Source organism: Eurosta solidaginis, chromosome 3 (genome assembly GCF_040869045.1).
Source record: "Eurosta solidaginis isolate ZX-2024a chromosome 3, ASM4086904v1, whole genome shotgun sequence".
In the NCBI taxonomy this organism is placed as follows: Eukaryota; Metazoa; Arthropoda; class Insecta; order Diptera; family Tephritidae; genus Eurosta; species Eurosta solidaginis.
This window is the reverse complement of record NC_090321.1, coordinates 234337221-234359713: the sequence shown is the minus strand read 5'-3', so window position 1 is coordinate 234359713 and position 22493 is coordinate 234337221. Positions and strand designations below refer to the sequence as shown.

The 22493-nt window shown below is 36.4% G+C and overlaps 1 long non-coding RNA gene across 6 annotated transcripts in view; it reads right to left on the bottom strand.

The window, feature by feature from the left end:
- Window positions 1–22493, bottom strand: part of LOC137245248 (uncharacterized) — a 563221-nt gene that overhangs the window by 330966 nt on the left and 209762 nt on the right. The window contains exon 3 of one of the 6 annotated variants that reach the window (XR_010951277.1): window positions 12623–13352. The exons of the other annotated variants lie outside the window; for them this stretch is intronic. This is a non-coding gene — a long non-coding RNA (uncharacterized lncRNA). Of the gene's footprint in view, window positions 1–12622; window positions 13353–22493 lie in introns of those variants that run through there. 6 annotated transcript variants of the gene reach the window in all.

Below are 22493 nucleotides of genomic sequence, written 5' to 3'. Positions count from 1 at the left end.
AAAAAAATTTTTTAAGTTTTTTTTTGTAATTTTTCAGTTTTTCGGGATTTTTCGAATTTCGCCCTTTTTTTCTCATAAAAAACTTCAATCAATTCTGCAATCATCCCCACTAATCCTGGAGTGGGCCGCGAATTTTTAGTTTTTTTTTTTTATTTAACACCGTTTTTTCAAAATATTTGAAACTTATTTTGAGTTGGAAAACGGTGTTTTTTTTTTCAAAATGCTATAACTTTTTCAAAAATTGACCGTTTGGGATCATTTTTTTTTTTTTTTTTTAATATGTTTTTAAAAGTACTTTTCGGAAAAAATACAAAAAAAATTTTGAAGTTTTTTTTTTTTTCAATTAAATAAAAAAAAAAAAACAAAAAAAATTCTCGGCCCACTCCGAGATTAGTGGGGATGATTGCAGAATTGATTGAAGTTTTTTATGAGAAAAAAAGGGCGAAATTCTAAAAAATTTGGAAAACCTGAAAAATTACAAAAAAAAAACTTGAAAAGTTTTTTTGAATTTTTTCCGAAAAGTACATTTAAAAACAAATTTAAAAAAAAAGATCCCAAACGGTCAATTTTTGAAAAAGTTATAGCATTTTGAAAACAAAAACGGTGTTTTTTTAAAATTCATAACTTTTTTTGAGTTGGATGAAAAAATTTGAAAAACTTCTGAAAAACGTCTTTCGTAAGCTAGAAAAAGAAGAAAAACTTTCAGCCAATTCTAAAGGGGTCGGGTTCAAAATTGGTCGAAATGGGATGGAATACCCCATATGTATATATGTGGTCTGATTTTCCAATTTTTTTCTTCTCGTAAACAACGAAACATCAAAAAAATTTATGAAAAACTGTTTTTTCAAATAGAAACAAGTATTTGTAAGCGAGGTAGCAACAGTTTTGTAAACACTACGATTGTATTTCTGCTATGAAAAGATGGATCTGCGGCGCAGCTGCCATTCGGAGTCGGAATAAATTTGTAGGGAAAATTCAAAGGAGCACGACACAAGTTGGAAGCAAATCTCGACCTTTATCTTCTCGGAGATAAAGCGCGGCAAGTATTTTTTTATTATGTCATTACAGGTTGTTGTAAAAAATGTACCACAGAGTATTATCTGTTGGATCCTTCAACGCAGGAGTTATTCAGATTAAAAGCAAGTTGGAAAGTAGAGTCCTCCTTGACGCTGAATGCTCACAGTCAACTAAATTATTTGTTTTTCCATTTTCGATAAATCCAGCAGAGCTGTTCAAACATTTTTATATTGAAGTGCACATCACAATACACATACAAAATTAAATATATAAAAATATAAAATTAAATAAATTTAGATTTTTTTCAGTGCTATAATATTTTTGAAAAATTGTTTGTTGTCAATTTGTTAGTGCAAATTTGAATATCATACCGAAGTGCCTTGGCTTCATATGGAAGTGCTTTTTCTTTGCACTTTCATATGAATTCTTGAGGGCAAAACAAAAACAAAAGTGCTATAAGTGTAAAGGGGTTGAACGAAAACTACTTCAATGAACTTTGCATTTGAAACTACTTATATAAACCCATGCTAAAAACGTTTTCGAAGAAATGCATTACAATCTCCCTAAGCCTTCCTTGCATTCCTTCCTTGAAGGATATGTTATGCTCTGCACCTGGAAGTCAAAAACCGCCATGACATGGCCACTATACATAAATTGAGAACTTCTGACCTAGGACGCTCTGCAAACTAGCAGGCATTTTTGTTCCTGCTATGCAGATATGGATTGATGTCGAACACCTACAGAACTTTACCATTTTTGTTTATGAAGTTAGATCCCAAAAGATTTTTAGTTATGAGTGAGACCATACCCTATTGAGCGAACGTGGCGCAAACTACAATATGCTTGAGATGTTGTTTGCAAAGCATTACTGTAAACTTATAGTCCCGGTAGATAGTATCTCCGATTGCAAGCGGCGCTGCGTCGTGTGGAATGAGCGTTAACATTGCTCAAGTCTGATTAGGTGTTGTGGAAATTATATATATGGCCAGGGAATCAGCAGAGTGTAATGATGATTATGGGGATATGACAAAGTTTCTACAATTCCTAATCTGTCTTGACTTTATCCTCCTGCTAGCATATCCAAAAAGACCATCTGACTGCCACAAACAATGACTGCGCGTACTATGCGTAGCCAAGTATGTTTTCCGTGGACTATGATAGCGAAGAGATCAGATTAAAGCACATTCTCTGCATATTGATTCAAGCACCTACTTCAGTTACAACCCACTTTTGTTCCGCCCATAAAATATATAAGAAGAAATCCCCGAGACACCACGCAATTTTTTTAAATATTTCACAGTAGGGAAGAATACAGAAGGTTTTTACCTGCTTACCTGCATTCCTTCTAGAGTCTCCTGTGGACACCCTTGTTAAAGAAAGCTATAATCAACTAAATCGCCAATGGGACACAGGGTGCTCATTTAACTTTAAATATAATGTTATTAGTGAAGCTCGTGTCGACTGGCTTCCACCACGCGAGTGCTCTGTAGGTTATGATAGGTTGAAAAATTGCTTTTTATATCATTTTTATAAAGACTGATGTCAGACCTAGCTCTGGACATTATTTTACAAACTTCGGCGTCAAAAGCACTTGTAGGTATTTTACATTAGCAGAATTATAGAAATTTTGAGCATTAAAGGAGGGTTGGTTGGTGTTTTACTTTACTTTTCTCTGATGACACTTCTACCAGCTCTATATTTGAGGAATTAACCCCTTAGCTCTCTGCGTCCTCAATGCATTCGCTGAACTTTCTCAGTGCACGCGATAATAACGTTGGATCCAGACCCTGCAAATAACGCGAGTACTCCATGCATGCATGTATGGAGTACTCGCTATGGACCAACCGAATGCTCCAAAATTAAATTAAAATTAACCACAATTCATACAAAAATATACAATTAACATTGCGATGTCCTAAGACTGGACCATATACTCCAGCTCCGCATTACATCAGAGTAATCCATGGAGTACCCACAGTCCAATAAACATCGTGTAGTGATTAAAATCGTTAAAAACGAGCAATGATCGGCTTACAATATGTTCGTGTAGAAACATGAGTTGGTCCATTGCTGCATTACAGTGGAGTACAATGGTAAGTACTCCAGTGGACCACATGATCCAACGATTTTTGCAGGGGAATTGTAACAGCACACCGCTATGGGGACTTCTACTTCGCAGTTGTGTGACAGATTCACGACAGTCTCGGGAATCTGAAAGCCCAAATTATAAATATAATATGATTATATAACCCAGTGTATATGAGCATGTGCAGTATTTTCCTTTCAGCAGCATCAGCTTCACGTCTAAAAGCCGGTTTTGAATGTATGTCATTTTTTAGCTAGCACATTTTTGTGAAAAATATCAAACAAAAAAAAAAAAAAAAAAACACAAACGAGAAATACAAATTAACACAACTGTGACACAAACAATGCATCTGAACTAAGAGCAAATGCAGCGTATTATTGTTATGACATTCCGAGCATTTAAGGAACCGGTTCTTCGACACAGGCACAGGTCTGATTCAGGAGAAACCAGGCATTTAAACAACAGCTAGTCGGTTGTTTGTTTTTCAAAAATTTAAAAACAACACAATTTTTAAGGTCACACCTCTTTAAAGCATTAACTCGAAATCAGCCTCGGTCCGCCATCAGGTTAATTTGTAATTAAGTGCTGCTTATTTGTCATATTTAGGTCAAACAAGTACACGCTGCTTAAAAAAATATACATACCTCTATGAAAATTTGGGCCATATATATGTCATTTCAACTAGTAAAATCTGTTAAGTAGAACGTTTGTTTCGGTCGAAGGAAGTTGGGGCTTTCAATCTATATACATATATAAAATTCAAATTATGTATGTATGTAAGCATAGATCGGGTTGCGTCGTATACGGATTAACCGATCACAACCAAATTTGCACCACCCACTAGAAAACCTTCCAAGGATAGTCGTAGGCTAAAAATAATTTCGATATATAAGAGGGGCGTGGCACCTCCCATACAAAAGAAATATTTAGTACGGCATAACTCTGAAGGTATTCATGCTAGAGCACTGAAGTTCAGTAAGGAGTTATATGAGGTCGATCCCTAACACCACCAAAAAAATGTGGGGTGCAGGAGAAGGAGGCGTGGCACCTTCCATACAAATGGAATATATCATACTGCATATCTCTGGATGTAGTAATGGCAGGATAATGAAAATTGGTAAGTAGCTATACGATGTTAAGTCCTAACACCTTCAGTAAAATGTGGAATTGTGGAAAAGGGGCCTGGTACCTTCCCTACAAATTGAATTTTTCAGAAATATGGCTGCCGTACAAACTTAGGTTATTTTAAAAATTAAAGTTTGACTGCAGAGTTGAGTTTGGCTGTTATTCCTTTTGTACGTTTAGTAATCTGCCGCCGTTAAAAATTGTTGTTAACTTGAGTATATCTACATCTTCTATATCTATATAAAATGCATACAAACAAGACAACTTATCAATACATTGACACAGTTGCGGAAGAATCGCAAGCTGTGCATTATCCGATTGAAATTCTTAACTGCTTGGAGCCATCAGGAATTCCTCCTCATCGACTGACCCTTAAATAAGGGTGTATTATAATTCTGCTTCGTAATTTGGACCCTGTGCGCTTATGTAATGGGACAAGGCTTATAATCACAAAACTTTTACCGAATGTCATTGAAGCAATGATTTTAACAGGAAATTACGAAAACAACAAAGTTTTCATACCAAGAATTCCATTAATATCGACAGATATGCCTTTCAATTTTAAACGCCTCCAATTTCGTATTAAGTTGGCTTTTGCAATTTCTATCAACAAAAGCTCAAGGACAGTCATTATACGTAGTAGAAGTCAATCTTACCAACTCATGTTTCACCCATAGCCAATTATACGTAGCCTGCTCCAGAGTTGGCTCATAGAAAAATATTTTTATTATACCCCAGATAATATTACAAAGAAGTAAGGAAGTCTAAGTTCGGGTGAACCCGCACATTACATACCCAGATGTACACTTGAAATGCTGTTGTTGTTTGGTTTGTGTGCTTAACAGTGTTACAAGGCTGTGCAATAATACATATACATATGGTTCTAATCTGAACTAATTTTTCTTCGATTTATGGCTCCTGAAACATAGAAAATTGCTTTTGCTCAAGTTATCGTGTTAACGGCAGAGCGGAAAGACAGACGGTCGACTGTGTATAAAAACTGGGCGTGGCTGAAACCACTTTCGCCCATTTTAACAGAAAACAGTTATCGTCATAGAAGCTATGGCCTTACCAAATTTCACAAGGATTGGTAAATATTTGTTCGACCTATGGAATTAAAAGCATTCTAGACAATTTCAATGAAAAAGGACGGAGTCACGCCCATTTTGAAATTTTCTTTTATTTTTGTATTTTGTTGCACCATATCATTACTGGAGTTGGTTGTTGATATAACTTATTTATATACTGTAAAGATATTCAATTTTTTGTTAAAATTTTACTTAATTTTTTTTGTTTTACGTGGGCGTGTTCGTCATCCGATTTTGCTAATTTTTATATAGCACAAATATAGTAATAGGAGTAACGTTCCTGTTCAATTTCATCATGATATCTTCAACGACCGCCAAATTACAGCTTTCAAACCTTTAAAATTACCTTCTTTTGAAAGTGGGCAGTGCCACGCCAATTGTCCAAAATTTTACTAATTTTCTATTCTGCGTCATAAGGTCAACCCACCTACCAAGTTTCATCGCTTTATCCGTCTTTGGTAATGAATTATCGCACTTTTTCGGTTTTTCGAAATTTTTCGATATCGAAAAAGTAGGCCAGTTATTTCGTCCATTTTAAGTAGCGATCTGAGATGAGTGCCCGGGAACTTACATACCAAATTTCATTAAGATACCTCAAAATTTACTCAAGTTATCGTGTTTACGGACAGACGGACGGACGGACATGGCTAAGTGAATTTCTTTTTTCGTCCAGATCATTTCAGAAGTCCATATCTATCACGATTAGTTTATGCCGTTACGGGGTACCGTTATGCGAACAAAATTAATATACTCTGTGAGCTCTGCTCAGCTGAGTATACAAAAAAAAGCGACTAACATGAAACTGTCAGTTTTTATAAAGAGTTTGAGGTATGTAACGATCCTAGGCCGCATACAGTATGCTTGGGGAGCACTATCTTCAAACCAACGACGCCATTACACCTTCCAGCTCCAAAGTACCCGGTTCGTTCAATTTGATACCTGAATATTATTCGTCATTCGACATTGCACTTCATCAACACATGTCGCTGTTGCAACCTCAAAATATGACGATGCATCTATGTATGTATGTATGTACGCATATCCACATTGCATTGTTCACAAAAATGGTCAATGTGGTCAGTATGTTGTGGGGGCAACAACAATCAAGAAAAGCAATAACAAAGATATACAAATATTAGATGTTGAAATGCAGTTTCAAATTGTTTGTTAGGTTGTTATTTACCAACTTTCAGATTGTTCAGCCGAATAGTTGTTTACCGTATGAATATATTTTATTTATTTTTTCCACAGTTTCTATAGCCGACCACTGCTGCTGCTGATCATTGCTTGCATTACTTAGCGTTAGTTGTTGTTCTTGTCATAGCAAGCAACAGTGATTGTTTACTGCATTGGTGTTAATTGAAAATGTCTCCCTTACAAACAGACCAAAAGCAACCAAACAATAACCTTCCAGTTAAAAAATTAGCTTGTAAATTATTTCAGAACTAGTTGTAAATACTCCAGAACTAGTTGCAAACTACTTCAGAACTACTTAGTAAGAATATCAAGATTAGAGCATATGAAATATATCAGCCTAAACATAGTTAAAAAAGGTGGCGTGTAATAATATTAGGGGAACTAACAGCAATTGACATTAATTCGCTTACAAAAGAGAGAGTGTGGTGTTTTATATATATATGTAATTTTGTATTGATTATACCCAGATGTTGTGATAGTTAAATAATTGTCAACTTAGTAAGTGTAATATGGTAAAAAATTGTACTTGTTTCAATGTATGATGTAATCAGATAATTATAAAGGACTTGTTTATCGCATATTTATTAAAGCCTTCCTGAGGAAGACGTGAATATGCGTCGAAACGCGTAGAATATAAAATAAACGACAATTTTATTTCAAAAAATCAGCCGAAAAGCTCCATGATTTAATAATTAGTTATTAGTATAATAATTTTGTCCGCATTGTACGGTACCCCGTAACGGCATAAACTAATCGAGATAGATATAGACTTCCATATATCAAAATGATCTGGGCGAAAAAAGAAATTCATTTAGCCATGTCCGTCCGTCTGTCCATAAACACGATGACTTCAGTAAATTTTGAGGTATCTTAATGAGATTTGGTATGTAAGTTCCTTGGCACTCAGCTCAGATCGCTATTTAAACTGGACGAAATAACCAGGCCCACTTTTTCGATATCGAAAAATTTCTAAAACCCGAAAAAGTGCGATAATCCGTTACCAAAGAAGGACAAAACGCTGAAACTTGGTAGGTGGGTTGATCTTATGATGCAGCATAGAAAATTAGTAAAATTTCGGACAATGGGCGTGGCACCGCCGACTTTTAAAAGAAGGTAATTTAAAAGTTTTTCAAGCTGTAAATCGGCAACTGAGTATGTAACGTTCGGTTACACCCGAACTTAGCCTTCCTTACATATTTTAAAAACTATGGTGATTATTTTTAAAAAATATTTATATTTCGTGTAATAATATGAACGTAAAATTTATTCGAAAATTAATTCGAAAAAATATCCTCAAATCGTATCATATATAATATTGGAATTTAGCCGACTCAGTGCCAGATACGGCAGCCATAGTACTTTTTGGACGGTCTCAAAATCGCCTCGTAATACAGTCTCATTACTTCCATCTCCTCTTTGCGCAGGCGACGTTAAATAGTCCCAAACCATACGAGGTCCCAAGGTCCGCAAGTTCAACGCTATCTTAGACCCACTTGTTTTGTTTGAATGAAAATAATAATACTCAATGAATCTGCCAGAGCTCTCGCGGAATTGTGGCGCAGCAAGGATAGTCAGCATAGTCTAAGCAGTACCCTTACTTTAAATAGGCATAATTTGTTCCGAAATAGATTATATTCCTGAAAACTGTTGAGGATAACGTCACACTATTCTTCCAAGTGATAATGCTGGGAAGGGGTATGACGCACTGGATAACTTCAAAGAAATCTACAGCTTCACAACGCACTCAGGTGTGGAGCAGGAATCTACCCGGTAACTTTAGACACATTAAACTTCAGTCATATTGTTGAGAGTTGCAAGCCTGCAAATTATATGAGGAATGGAAACGATTAAGGCACCATCTGCTTTAAATGGCACGAAATCAACATTTGGCTATTTCAACCGACGCTCTAGCAATATCAGATATCGGTGTTGCCAATTCAAGGGAAATGAACGAGAACAAAGCACATCGAAAGTTTAAAAGTACCACTGATTGTGCAATATCAAGAGCTATATGGTCAGCCTACAATGAAAGAAGAACAAGGACTTCTCTAAGCGAATGTCTTCTGCACAATGAAAACTGCAGAAGCTGTAAAGACGTAACTAATATGTATTTAAATGTTCAGCTCTTGATACAACACGCAAAATATCGCTCGGAATACCCTTTTTGGTAAAAAGTGGAAAGCTCATCAGTAATCAGGGATTCCTAACAGCTCTGGCTGGTTGTAGCATATATCCACTCTTACACTTATTAGGCTTTCACGAATTTTATAGCAACAATATGGCTCTTTATAGATATATTGGTACGATTCCCCGAATTTTAGTTTGTAGAAGTCAGTTCCAGCGCGGTGCCATCCTCAGTGGAAGTTTTTAGTGGTGTATGCATTCAGATTGTTTTCGAGTACATTCGCATATGGAGTGGTTTTCTTCGTGTGCATTCGGAAATGGAATGGTTTTTGGTGTAAAATACGAGATATGGATGTTTTATACCGATCATTAGCTTGTAGGCAGGTAGAAGTCAGTAATTTCAGTCCTTTGACCTATTATGTATTTTTGGTGCTTCCGTTCGTTTATTGTTACGTCGCTATTTCTCCTTATATGCTTGTTTGTGATACCTGAGTAATTGCATGGTTGTTGATGTGTAAACATCTTTGCTCATAGTATGAGGGAATCCAGAATGTAAGAGAAAGCGTTGTCTTGATATGCTATATGGCTTACATAGAATTTAATGCAGACGCAGTGTATGCCATGAGTATTTTGTAAGGGGGATACAGAATGTAAGCTTTAGTGAGTGGGAGCTATGAACCTGGTAGAGTGGATAGGAGCGGTCTCGTAAATAAGGCAAGGCCGCAGAATTTTCTATTGCTTTGTTTTACAGAAAATTCTTATGAAATGGGAGTTGAACCTCAGGTTCACTTATTTATAATTGGTGGCTAATTTGCGTAATAACAGTGCAAGGAGCGTTCCGGATATAATATGTAGATCTTCCCACAGAAGATGTTCTTGCAAAAATCCTAACACGGTAGCTGAGTTGCTTTATGGTCTTACATCACACAACTGATAATTCCTCATGTTGGCTAGACGGTTTGCCATTTTGTTTATACTAGCTGTGCAGATTTTTACAAATTGTTTATTTTACTACTAGGTTTACATGCCTTGTATATGTGTATATATGTGTCTGTTACCGGTATTTATCAGCCAATTGCAAATATGATAGCAGCAGCTTATGTCCAACCTTTCATTCAGGCCTAAGCGGTGTTCTCTTTACAATAAAATCCAAGTTTTATTTTACGCATTGTTGTTATCTTCACCTCGTTTGTGTTTGTTTTATATGTATGTACATAGATAACACGCACACACATAAGTTTACATTTTAGGCTCTGTTAGGCTGTTTTTAATTTATTTTGTACGATCCCACCTCTAATTTAGGCCAAGTTAGTTTACAGGCGGCCGCCGTGGTGTGATGGTAGCGTGCTCCGCCTACCACACCGAAGATCTTGGGTTCACGACCCGGTCAAAGCAACATCAAAATTTAGAAACAAGTTTTTTAAATTAGAAGAAAATTTTTCTAAGCGAGGTCGTCACGCGGCAGTATTTGGCAAGCACTCCGAGTGTATTTCTGTCATGAAAAGCTTCTCAGTGAAAACTCATCTACCTTGCAGATGCCGTTCGGAGTCATCATAAAACAAATAGGTCCCGTCCATCCAATTTGTAGAAAAAATTAAAAAGAGCGCGACGCAAATTTGGAAGAGAAGCTCGGCCTAAAACGTCTTCGGAGGTTATCGCGCCCTACATTTTTTTTATTTAGTTTACATTTGTCTGTTGGACATTTTGCTACTGTTGTTTCATTTACATTCGATTTTAGTGTTATGCGTTAGCACGTTTTACAGGAGTGGCAAACAAAATAGCAAAAACAAAAATAACAACAAGAAAGACAGCACTATTCACACAATGCAACTGCAGTTTTACCGATTAGCAAATAACATATAAGGGAGACTCAAAAAATTATTCTATTTGTTATATATTTCATTCTCATCCATAACTTTATATTCAGCTAGTTTTGTTATTCATATCTGAACATGTACAGCAGCGCACAGAAAAAAAGCAGTACCAACTTTTACAAAATTTTTATATTTTTAATTTTTGATATTGTAAAAAAGCTTCTTTGAATTTTCAAACTTAAATTAAGCAAAGCAAACTCCAAAACAATTTCGAAAAAATTCGAAAATCCGAGAAAATTTCGAACTTTTTATTTGGAGTCCGCAGTTTTGTAGTCCAATCAATTTTAGTTTAACAAAATACAAGTTGTAGATCCCGCACGCTTCTCATTAATTTTTGACAACCCTTTTTTCTGAAGGGTGTTTCAAACTTCCTTGAATAGATAAAGAACAGTTTTACACTTTGTATAGAGGAAAATCTACAAGATCTTGGAAAAAAATTGTCAAGAATCAATGCAAGCCGTGAGAGATCCATAACATGTAATTTGTCAGACAAAAATTGATCTTATAGCCCAAAACTGCATACTTAAAACAAATTCAGAAAATCCCGAATTTTTTCGAAAACGTTGTTGAGATTTTTTTGCGCAGTTAAAGTCATAGAAGATTTTTCTCAAAATATTGAAAATATAAAAAAAGGAATCTTATTGACGAAATTTGATAAAACCTTGCATTGCTATTATATACTAGGGTGGGCTAAATATATCTAAACGACCCAATCAGTTTCTAGACTTCTTCTTGTTATCGTTCTATGAGCTGTGTTTCGCCATGTTTAGTCGTAAGCTTTTGAATATTTTTTTTAAATATGAAAATTTTGCAAATATTCATATGTGTTAATGAGTGTTTTAAAAGAGACTGGGCCTGAGTTCTATAGGTTGACGCCTTTTCGAGATATCGCCATAATGGTGGACCAAGGGTGACTCTATGTGTTTGTACGATATCGGTATCAAATTAAAGGTATTAATGGGGGTTTTAAAAGGGAGTGGCCCTAAGATGTATATGTGAAGGCGTTTTCGGGATATCGATCGAAATGTGGACGAGGGTGACCCAGAACATCATCTGTCGGGTACCGCTAATTTATTTATATATGTAATACCACGAACAGTATTCCTGCCCTGATTCCAATGGCTTTTGATTTCGGCCTGCAAAACTTTTTCATTTTCTTCTACTTGATATGGTAGGTGTCACACCCATTTTACAAAGTTTTTTCTAAAGTTATATTTTGCGTCAATAAACCAATCCAATTACCATGTTTCATCTTTTTTTTCATATTTGGTACAGAATTATGTCATTTTTTTCATTTTTCGTAATTTTCGATATCGCAAAAGTGGGCGTGATCATAGTCGGATTTCGGCCATATTTTATACCAGGATAAAGTGAGTTCAGATAAGTACGTGAACTAAGTTTAGTTAAGATATATCGATTTTTGATCAATTTATCATGTTAACGGCCGAGCGGAAGGACAGACGGTCGACTGTGTATAAAAACAGTTATCGTCGTAAGGCTTATTGCCTTTTTTATTTTTTATTGCCTTGAAAGTATTCTAGATGAATTAAATGAAAAAGGGCGGAGCCACGCCCATTTTGAAATTTTGTTTTATTTTTGTATTTGGTTGCACCATATCATTACTGGAGTTGAATGTTGGTATAATTTACTTATATACTGTAAATATTTTAAATTTTTTGTTAAAATTTGACTTAAAAAAAATGTTTTTAAAAGTGGGCGTGTTCGTTATCCGAGTTTACTAATTTTATTTAGCGACATATAGTAATAAGAGTAACGTGCGTGCCAAATTTCATCATGATATCTTCAATGAAGAAAACTTTTAAATTATCTTCTTTTAAAAGTGGGCGGTGCCACGCCCATTGTCCAAAAATTTAATAGTTTTCTATTTTGCGTCATAAGGTCAACGCACCTACCAAGTTCGTCGCTTTACCCGTCTTTGGTAATGAATTATCGCACTTTTTCGGCTTTTCGAAATTTTCGATATCGAAAAAGTGGGCGTGGTTGTGGTCCGATTTCGTTCATTTTAAATAGCAATCTGAGATGAGCGCCCAGGAACCTACATACCAAATTTCATCAAGATACCGCAAAATTTACTCAAGTTATCGTGTTAACGGACGGACGGACGGACAGACATGGCTAAATGTATTTCTTTTTTCACCTAGATCATTTTGATATATAGCAGTCTATATCTATCTCGATAAGTTTATGCCGTTACGGATTACCGTTATGCGAACAAAGTTAATATACTCTGTGAGCTCTGCTCAGCTGAGTATAAAAACTCATCTGAAGTATATCACAAGAAAATTCTTATTTTAGCTTTCTGCTTTGCAAGCTAACTAACTTATGAATACATACACATTTATAAATATGTGTGCATAAATGTTGAAATCGCAGCAGCGCATAATATGTAGTATAAGCATAGATAGTATGTTAACAAATATTTGCATTTAACAACTTTTCCAGCTTCTTTCTGTTTAACATGTCGGCAATGTTGGCCATACCAGCAACTCATCGTGTTGACTTAATTTGCATTACGTTAATTGTTTTGCTGTTAAAAGGTGGCAACGAAATCAATTCGTGCGGTTAAACTGTGATTTTAGATGTTTAGAGTTACTACATGCCATAATTTTTTCTTTCGATTTCTTTTAACCTATTTATTTGACCATTCGAACATGAGTTGCAGTCATGCGTTGCATGTGCGGGCTTCCAAGTAAATGTTAAAACCAAATATTTAAAAATACTTTATGAAAAATATATATTTACCTACATACATATGTACGTCGGTGTTAGCTTGTACAAATGGGTTGGTATTTTCTTTGGCTAAGACGAGTTGGGGCTTACCTGAAAAAAAAAGAAAAAAAAAGAATAAATTATTTAGGTAGCTGTTGATTATTATTAGAAAGTTGTTGTAATTTACATAGATACTTTTAAAAATGTTTTCGGACTTTTTTGAACTAACTTTTCTAACAGCCCGTTTGTGTAAAGTCCTATCAAGGGAAAATGTAGTCCAGAGGCTAATAAAGAGATAAAAGGGAGAATGGTCACGTTGTATTCAAGAGATCCTTGAAGCGTTTCTCGACGCACATTTTCCAAGTGAGATGAAACAGAAGAGTCGGCAGACAACAATTATACTTCGGCCACTGGGCGGATAGTGCCGGGCTAGGTGACTGATACCAAGATCGAATGGACGGTGAAGATTTTCTCTAAGGGCATATTATGTATAACGCAGCGAAACATTTTTTCTCGTGTGAACCAAATTTCTTATCATATAAGAGCAGTCATTCACTTAAGTAAACCTGAATATCTTTATGAAATTGTTGGTACTATATAGTAGTGCCTATGGGTGTGAGTGACTCCGACGCAAAGTGTCATGGCGTCATGCATAATCTGGCCCTAAGTTTAAATCGCAGGGCCCAGATGGTATATTCCCTACCATGCTCGAGTAGAGAGATCGTGGAGTGGCTTGAATCAATATTCGACGGGTGCATAATACTGGGCCATGTGCAAAACTCTTGGACGTACGTGGAGCACGTGTTGTTATCCTACCAAAGGTGGAAAAGATCAGTCATGTGTATCTTAAAGACTACAGACCCATTACATTAACATCATTTCTGCTCAAAACATTTGAAAGGCTAATAGATGTGTATGTCAAGTCTAACATGGTTAAAAAACGGTTTTCCAAAACACAACATGCGTATGCCAAAGGAAGTTGGGAGACATGGCCCTGCATAAAGTGGTAATAAACATAGAGAAAGCCCTGGAATATAAGGACTATGCCTTAGAAGCCTTTTTGGACATTGACGAGGCTTTCAGTAATGTCTCTAAACAAGCGAACATGGAGGGTCCTAAGTATATTGAAGTACATTCAGTCCGTATCAGATTAATCGGCTGCATGCTTAATTGCATGAAGATTATTTTGCAGTGAAGGCTGTATGAGGCCACAACATCAGTGGACAAGAGCACTCCGCAAAGCGGTGTATTTTTACCACTGCTGTGGACGCTGGTCATCAACCAAGTGCTAAGGCGGTTCGATTTGGAACCCATGAAAATTATGGCGTACGTTGCAGGTGACGTAAGTGGAAAGTGCCCTGCAACATTTTGTTCTCTGGTTGATCGTGCGCTTTGAGATATACGTATCTGGCCATTTAATGTTTGGGTTAAGCGCCATTGCGGAGAATCATTCTAGACAGTAAGGAGAGAGCGAAGAAGACCTTGATCACCCTTTATGCATGTAAAAGAATGCTGAGATGTACGTAGATACCCCTCTCCCATGAGATAGTTACAGCTATTGTAAAGCTTATCCTATGCTATGGAGTCCTTGTTTGGAGGGCAGCCACACAAAAAAAAAAAACGCAACTCAGCTAATTAAAATGGCGTATGCAGGATTCCAAAGCTTAGCATAACTGATGCTCAGAAAACAACGCCCACGGCTGCACAGCAAGTCTTTATGCATATATCACCTGTAGACCTGGTGGCGAAGAACATAACGTTAACAACTGCAACGGGACTCAATGACTCGGGGCAGCCTGAGCGCAGGCCATACGGCCATAGTAGTATAGTGTCATCAAACATTGGATGGACAGACTACCTGATTCCGTAACTGCGGTTCGTAGGGGGCCAAAATAGAGTTGGATGGTTGGCGGATGGTTGCCCAATTGGCGAACAAGGCGATAGACGTGTACACCTATGGTTCCAAAAACATGGAGAAAGTAGGGTCTCTTTTCTCTATATCGCATTGATCCGGAAAAGCACAAATCATATAAGCTGCCAGATTACTTTATTGTTTTCCAGGCGGAAGTAGTCGCCGTGACTAAATCAGTAGAAACATTGGAGGAAAATAGCTTAAATTGCAGCAGCCTGCATATTTACATTGACAGCCAAGCAGCAATTAAGTTAAAAATCTCACATAGCCCTACATCTAAAAACATGTTAGAGTGTAAGCTATCCCTGGAAAGAATCAGGGTACATAGATATATACATCTATATTAGGTTACTGGGCAAATGGAAATAGATGGAAAGAAAAAGCAGTTGAGCTAGTTAAACACGACGTACCCCCCGAAGCTTCTCATGTGGATGTCCCAATCAGATTGAGCGAGAGTAAAAGAAGGTGAGATTAGAATAAGGCGAGAGAGTTGCACATGATTGTCCCAGCAGAATAGGCGTGGAATCAAATGCAGGGCTACAAAGTGTCGTAGATAATGTCTTACAATTTAAGACAAACAAAGTTACTATTTGAAAGCTTTTAGTATTGGCCAAGAAGACGGAGTTTTTTTCTCACATAGGTCCTGGTTTCTAAAATGGTTGTACAGTTTTGTCGTTGAGAAAACTTCTGGTTACACTATGTACTCTTTTAGTCGATGTGAAGTACTCACGGACCAGCCAATTCAACCTAACCTATGATATAACATTTTCCTTTATTTCAATGCCTGCTTTCGTCGATTTTAGGATTTTTTTTAGAGTAGAAATATAAGTTTTAAAAAAGGCGCGGGGTTTATAACAAAAGCATGCAAAAATAACTAACACGTCAAGTCATAAAGTGAATAAATAAATGTGAGCCAAAACTTTGAGTCAAAAAATTTTTACAGTGACAGCAGTCAAAAAAGCAATTCAGGCGATCAGTTGCACCCTCACATCCGCTTCGACTTTATATGTGTGTTGTGTATCTTCGTAAGTTCCCATGAGCAACAACATGTGCAACTGTTTGTATGTATGCGTCGAATTAACCCGGCATGACCCTTTAACTCAATTTGGAATCATGGTTGAAGGTGTCATACATTTTAAAGATTTTATTCAATGTGAATTAACCCGCAATCATCCTTTGCCACAATTCCGAATCATGATTGAAGGTGTCACAAATTTCAAATATGTTCTTTTGTTTCTTTTTTTTTTTTGTATTTTAGAACTTGCAAGGCTGTAATATAGATAGGGCCGTGGAGAGGGGGGGGGGCCAGCCAGGGGCACGGAAGGTTTTTGGGGGCCGGGGGCCCGGCAAGGCAAAGCAGTATTGACAGTACTCTAACTAGGATTTCATAGATACATACATATATTGTTGCTACAAAAAATTGATTTAAAATTGAAAATCACTAAACTAAAATCATAAGCATCCAATAAAATACTCTGGGGCATAGTCATAGTCGAAATAAAATGTGATTTTAAATTAGATAAATGTTTTTGACACAATTTTATAAGCGCTATCTGTCAAAAATGATTCAACTAACTTAAAATCACATTTTATTTCGACTATAACTATGCCCCTATCGGTTTGGTCGTATTGCTTTTTCATTTTTGTAAAAAGCCAGGCTGATAATAAACTAGAGCGTTAATTTGAAAAAATTAGTACACTTGACTTGCTTTGCGAAGCGCAAATTTGTGCAAACATATGAGTATGCCGTGGATAAGCTTACATAGGTCATTGATGAGTTGAAGAAGTTCAGGGATCAATGGTCGATCATACTTCAAGAATGTAAGGTTCTGGCATGGAGTATAGGAGTTGCCAATACCTTCGCAGAGAAAAGAAGTAAGATAAGAAAGCGCCAGTTCGATGAATTACCTGCGAATCACCTGAGTGTGATTCCGAAACTCAATTCAAACAGCAAGTTTTTTACGTTCTTTTGGACTGCTTGATTGGGAATATGACAAGACTTTTCGAAGCCGTAAATGACATTGCGATTAAATTTAGTTTTTTGTGGAAGTATCAGGATGTGACGGAAGAGCAGCTGCTCAGAGAAAAGGCAGCGGCATTCTGCACGATTTATGGCATCGATATTTCTACAAATCTGATAGATGAAATCATTCATCTCATCCACTTAGCAAATTTGGGATGTGATTCGCTACCACCATTTCAACTTCTGAACAAATTTCATGACTTGATGATGGAAGTATTATTTCTTAACATCTGCATAGCATTTAGAATATTTTGCACACTTCCAGTCAGTGTGGCTGAAGGGGAGCGTTCTTTCAGTATATTGTCTCGCGTGAAATATTTTGTACGTTCTACTATGAGCCAAAATCGCTTGACAAGCCTTGGGACATTTGCGTTGGAGTCCAGCCTTGTTCACAGTATTAGTTTTGAATCGTTAATTTCCATATACGCAAATCAAAAAGCACGGAAGGTTTTCCATGGCTGATTCAAGCTCTTAAAATGTACATATTTAGAAAAAGTTAAATGTAAGCAATCAAACAATGAAATCTAACATTTCATTTATGTAAGTGCTCCAGTAAATCTTATTTTATATGAAATAAAACTGAAAATGTGAATTGAAAAATGTATGTATGTTATTTTATTTTTTTACTGGATTGAGTTAATTTTTTAGGGGACCCGTAAACGCGAACTCTCCCAGGGGCCCGGCTCGGCTCTCTGCGGCCCTGAATATAGAATATGTAACTCTATGCGATGGATCGAAAATTCTTCTGAAAATAATGTAACCCGTATTCTAACTTGACAATACAAAGATGATCTGAAAAATAGTAACGATACTGGGAGAGCATTCGCATTTTGCAATGATCTCATATGCAACGTAGGGTTAAAGACGAAAGAACTACTGACAAAGCGGACGCACATGATTTGCGTATTAAATTACATGAAATAAATATTTATTATTTTCTGCGGTTGTCCCTTAATGTATTGGATTGTTGTTTATTTTGCTGGTCAGTTGACTGCATGATCAACTCGTCTCCTAATTTGATTTTGCGCGCGTAAACTATGCAGTCTTGTTTAATTTAAACTGAGTTTTTATCAGCTTTTTACGCTCAACATAAAACATCTTGATTTTAAAGGTACAGTTCTATTCATTGATTGCTTTTTTCTTATATTGTGGAGCAGCTGTGGTAGCTCTTCTTCTTCTTAGGTGTTTATGTATCATTCGACTTTTATCGCTTTTTTTTCTCCTGCATTTAACTGCTACTTGTTATTAATTATTTGTTTATTTTGTTGCAGCTGTAAACACGTATCTCTTTGCGATATATTAAGACATAAAAATGCTGACTGTACAGTAGCTACTGTAGCAACGATTAAATTAAGTTGTTGGTCATATTGTTTTTCTTATTCGTATGAGATTTTCACAATTAAGTGTCCCGCAGAACAGAAAAATAAAGAAATGTAAGGCGCGATAACCTCCGAAGAGATTTAAGGCCGATCTTATCTGTCAATTTGCATCGTGCTCATCCTGATTTTCCCTACAAATTGGCCGGACGGGACCTACATGTTTTATGCGGACTCCGAACGGCATCTGCAAGGCATACAAGTTTTCATCGAGAGCTTTTTATGGGAGGGGCGACCCCGCTTAGAAAAAATTTCGTCTAATTGAAGAACCTTATTTCTAAAAATTTGATGTTGCTTTGCCCGGGGTGTGAACCCAGGGCATACGTTTTGGTAGGCAGAGCACGCTACCATCACACCACGGTGTTCCTGCAGAACAGCAATCTACAAAAAAAAGGGGACTAGGTATTAGAATGTATTGGTTTATTATTAAAAAATATGTTGTTTTTGTGATTGTGTTCATCAAAAATGTAGCTCCGTTTAAAATATTGTGGTCATCAAAATTTAAGCAGTGGCTGTGCTTAAAAGCGTAAAACCATCGTAGTGGTAGTAATTTAGTAGTTGATTATTGAGCAACGAACCAAGATGTATGCACGCATTTGTGGTGACTCTCAAAAATTAGTTCGTATATATGCTATACGATCTTTTTGTTAAGTCTAACTAAACGAAAGAGAATATCGATATATGTGATGTGAGCGCGAATAGTTATTTCACTAGCTGACAGACAACCTCTGGTTTGAAATAATTATAAAACATATAAAATTTGCTACTCTCTCTCTCTGCTTAATAGCATACCTCTTAAATATAGAGAGCTGTTTCCCAACTTAATTAAACAGATGTCGTTTTTGATTGTGTCACCTTGGAGAAAATTTGTATATTCAACTTCACCTCAACTTGATATCCGAAGCCCGGCCGTCTGTATGTTGTAGACGTTTCAGTATTGAATACGGAGCCTAGCGGCCACCTTCCACGGATATCAGTTTGCGGTATTCCGCATTCAACGGCGTTTGCGTTAAAGTTATCCGGTAAATATACAAGCAGGTTATCAATTAGCTCTCCAATTAAGCGACCTGCCTTCAATAATTCTAAGATTGTCGCTGAACGATTTAATGGGCTCATTGGGAGCAAGTAACGGCTGGATATGGTGGTATTTTTCACAGTTACACGGACATAGAAGTGTCCGGCAATACGGTTCAAACATTGGCGTTAACAAATACCATCCAAATCGAGACGGTGGCAGTGTTGACATATGGGAATCATTTCTGGCTCTATAAGGCTCGCTGATAATTACGTTGTTGGCTTGATGGTTAAGGGCCCATTGCTGTAGTAGCTCACCAGCAAGTCTGCTAGAATTAAGGTTGCCTTAAATTAATAATTTTTAACAGAAGCGAGTTCCACTCCGAAAATGCTGCATGCTCCAGATCCAGGGATATTGCTCAGCTTATGTGAATTACACAGGTAGCAATTTGTGGTCAAGGTACAGGCCGAAGCTTTGTACCCGCTTTGCCAACACTTACAGCAGACGACAATCCTGTCTGGACCTTTAAATCCGATGCCCCCAGCCGATATATTCAAAGCAGCGTTGCATTTCTGCTTGTCCATGCCCAATACCTCTTATTTCATGCTCTTGGAGGGCTTTTGTGCTTCAAAGACCTGTCCTAATGCACTACCTATAGATTTTCTTAAGGACGGCTGGTCGCTGTAGCTCGCCGTATCTATCAGGACGTTACCATATTTGGTTTCTCCTACTGATGGTATCACCGTACTGGTGTTGTATGGCCGGAGCGGTTTAACCGCAAAAGTTGCAACTTGTCTTCTTCCTTTCAACCCGAGTTTTTGCTTTCGGAGCTTGACCGTGGGATGCTGTTAGTCGGTTGGTCCAGCTATTACGACTTTTACCGAAAAAAAAACCAAAAAACAAAAAAAAAGTTTAATTATAATTATTAAAATATGATATATTTAACAGTTTCTAAAAAAGACAGGATTAGCCTGGTTTCTGCTTGTGGAAGCGTGTTTCTTCCTTCGCCTTTTTTTCTTTTTGGCTTCCGATTTTTCTGCATGATAATCGAATATTTTTTTAGGCCCGATCCGATACTCTTAACTATCCCATGCAGCTTTACGATTCTTCGAGAAGATCCATACCGGTTTTTATGGCCTTGGACATGGTCTTCTGCCTGAGAGAAGTTACCTGCATCTCGTCCTATCTCTTTCCTTCCTGTGTGTGACATTAAGCCTCTTAGTGAAGTCGCACGTTTCTCCTTCTCCCGTGGACACAGTTTTCTGCTTGAGAGCAGTTTGCTGTATCTCGCCCTTGCTTCTCTCTTCGAGGGTTGTGTATGACACTAAGTCTCTTAGCGGAGTCGTTTCCCTTAAAGGAAAGGGTGGTGACTGGCTGTGTGATTCACGCAGCGATGTTTTCTCCGCCGGTGTCCTTTCTGCCGACCCATTGTTTTGTGTGGGCATTACAGGGGGTTTTTAAAACCGGCGATTGCAGCACTTTGGTATTCTTCTTGAACGTCTTATGTTACGTGGTTATGTTGTGTTATATTATCTGATGTTATGTTATGTCATGTAATGTTATCTGATGTTTTGTTATGTTATATAACGTTTAAGTATGGTATGTTACGTTTGGTTGTGTTATAATATGATATGTTATGTACTGTTTTATCGTGTTATCTTATATAATGATGTTATATTACGTATTGTATGTTAAGCTATGTCATGTTATATAATGTTGTGTTATGTTATATAATTTTGTGTTATTTTGTGTTTGGTTATGTTATGTTATATTATGTTATGTTATATTATGTTATGTTATATTATGTAATGTTATACCGTGTTATGTTATGTACTGTTATGTTATATTACGTTTTGTCATGTTATGTTATGATATGTTATGCTGCGTTATGTTATGTTTGTTGTGCACGTTATGGGATGTTTTTTAAGTTATCCTATGCCATGGTATCTTATGTTATGTTATTTAATTTTAGGTTTTTCCATGTTACATTATGTTATTATTATTTTTATTTATATTTTGTTGTGTTGTTATATATACATTTGTATATAACTTGGTCTTCTTCATATCATTCAATGAATTGTTTTCTCAATTAGTGTTATGTTATGCTTTTTAATACTTTTCTTTAAATCATGAAGCTTTCGGTAATAAGAAAATTGTTTTCGTTAACGTATCTACCTCTACCATATTCTGAGTAGTCATATTTAAAAGTAAATTATACAGTAAACAACAATTTTCGTGTCGGCAAAATAAGGGGTTTGGCTATGAGCAAAATTGCTCACCTCATTCATACGACGAGGTTCATATATTTGTCTGTATGTTTGTGCTTAATTTATGCTTTTGTGCATTTATTTAATTAAAATTTTTTTTTATGACTAAATGTCATGCACTGCAATATGAGTCACATGGCACATTATGCCAAAAATATAAAAAATGTTGTCCATATGACACACACATATATATACATACAAATATATGTATACACACGTTTATTGTAATGTAGTTTTAACTTGGCATACTTGAGAGGATTTTCAGGGTATTTAAATATACATACATATTTCATCAAAATATTCATCTGCATAATTACATGTTAATTTGACAAATTTATACATTCAAGCAATCTTTTTACGTTTTTGCGTTTATTAATATACATACATACACAAGCAAGTACATGTACAATATGTCGATACGTATACATACATACGCACACGTCCGTTAAATAATCTATGGACTTAAGTGCGGAGACCAAAAGCTATACGACAAATGAAAAAATTGAAAGTTGATACAAACTTTTTTGAGTGTCTGGGTATAAACAAGAAAAAAGAGTGTCCTGTACCACACATATATACACGTCCTTGTACATATATTTGTGTATGCTAATACCCTTCATGTGGAATTTAAAGCAGCTGCTCTTGATCAAAAATTTTCG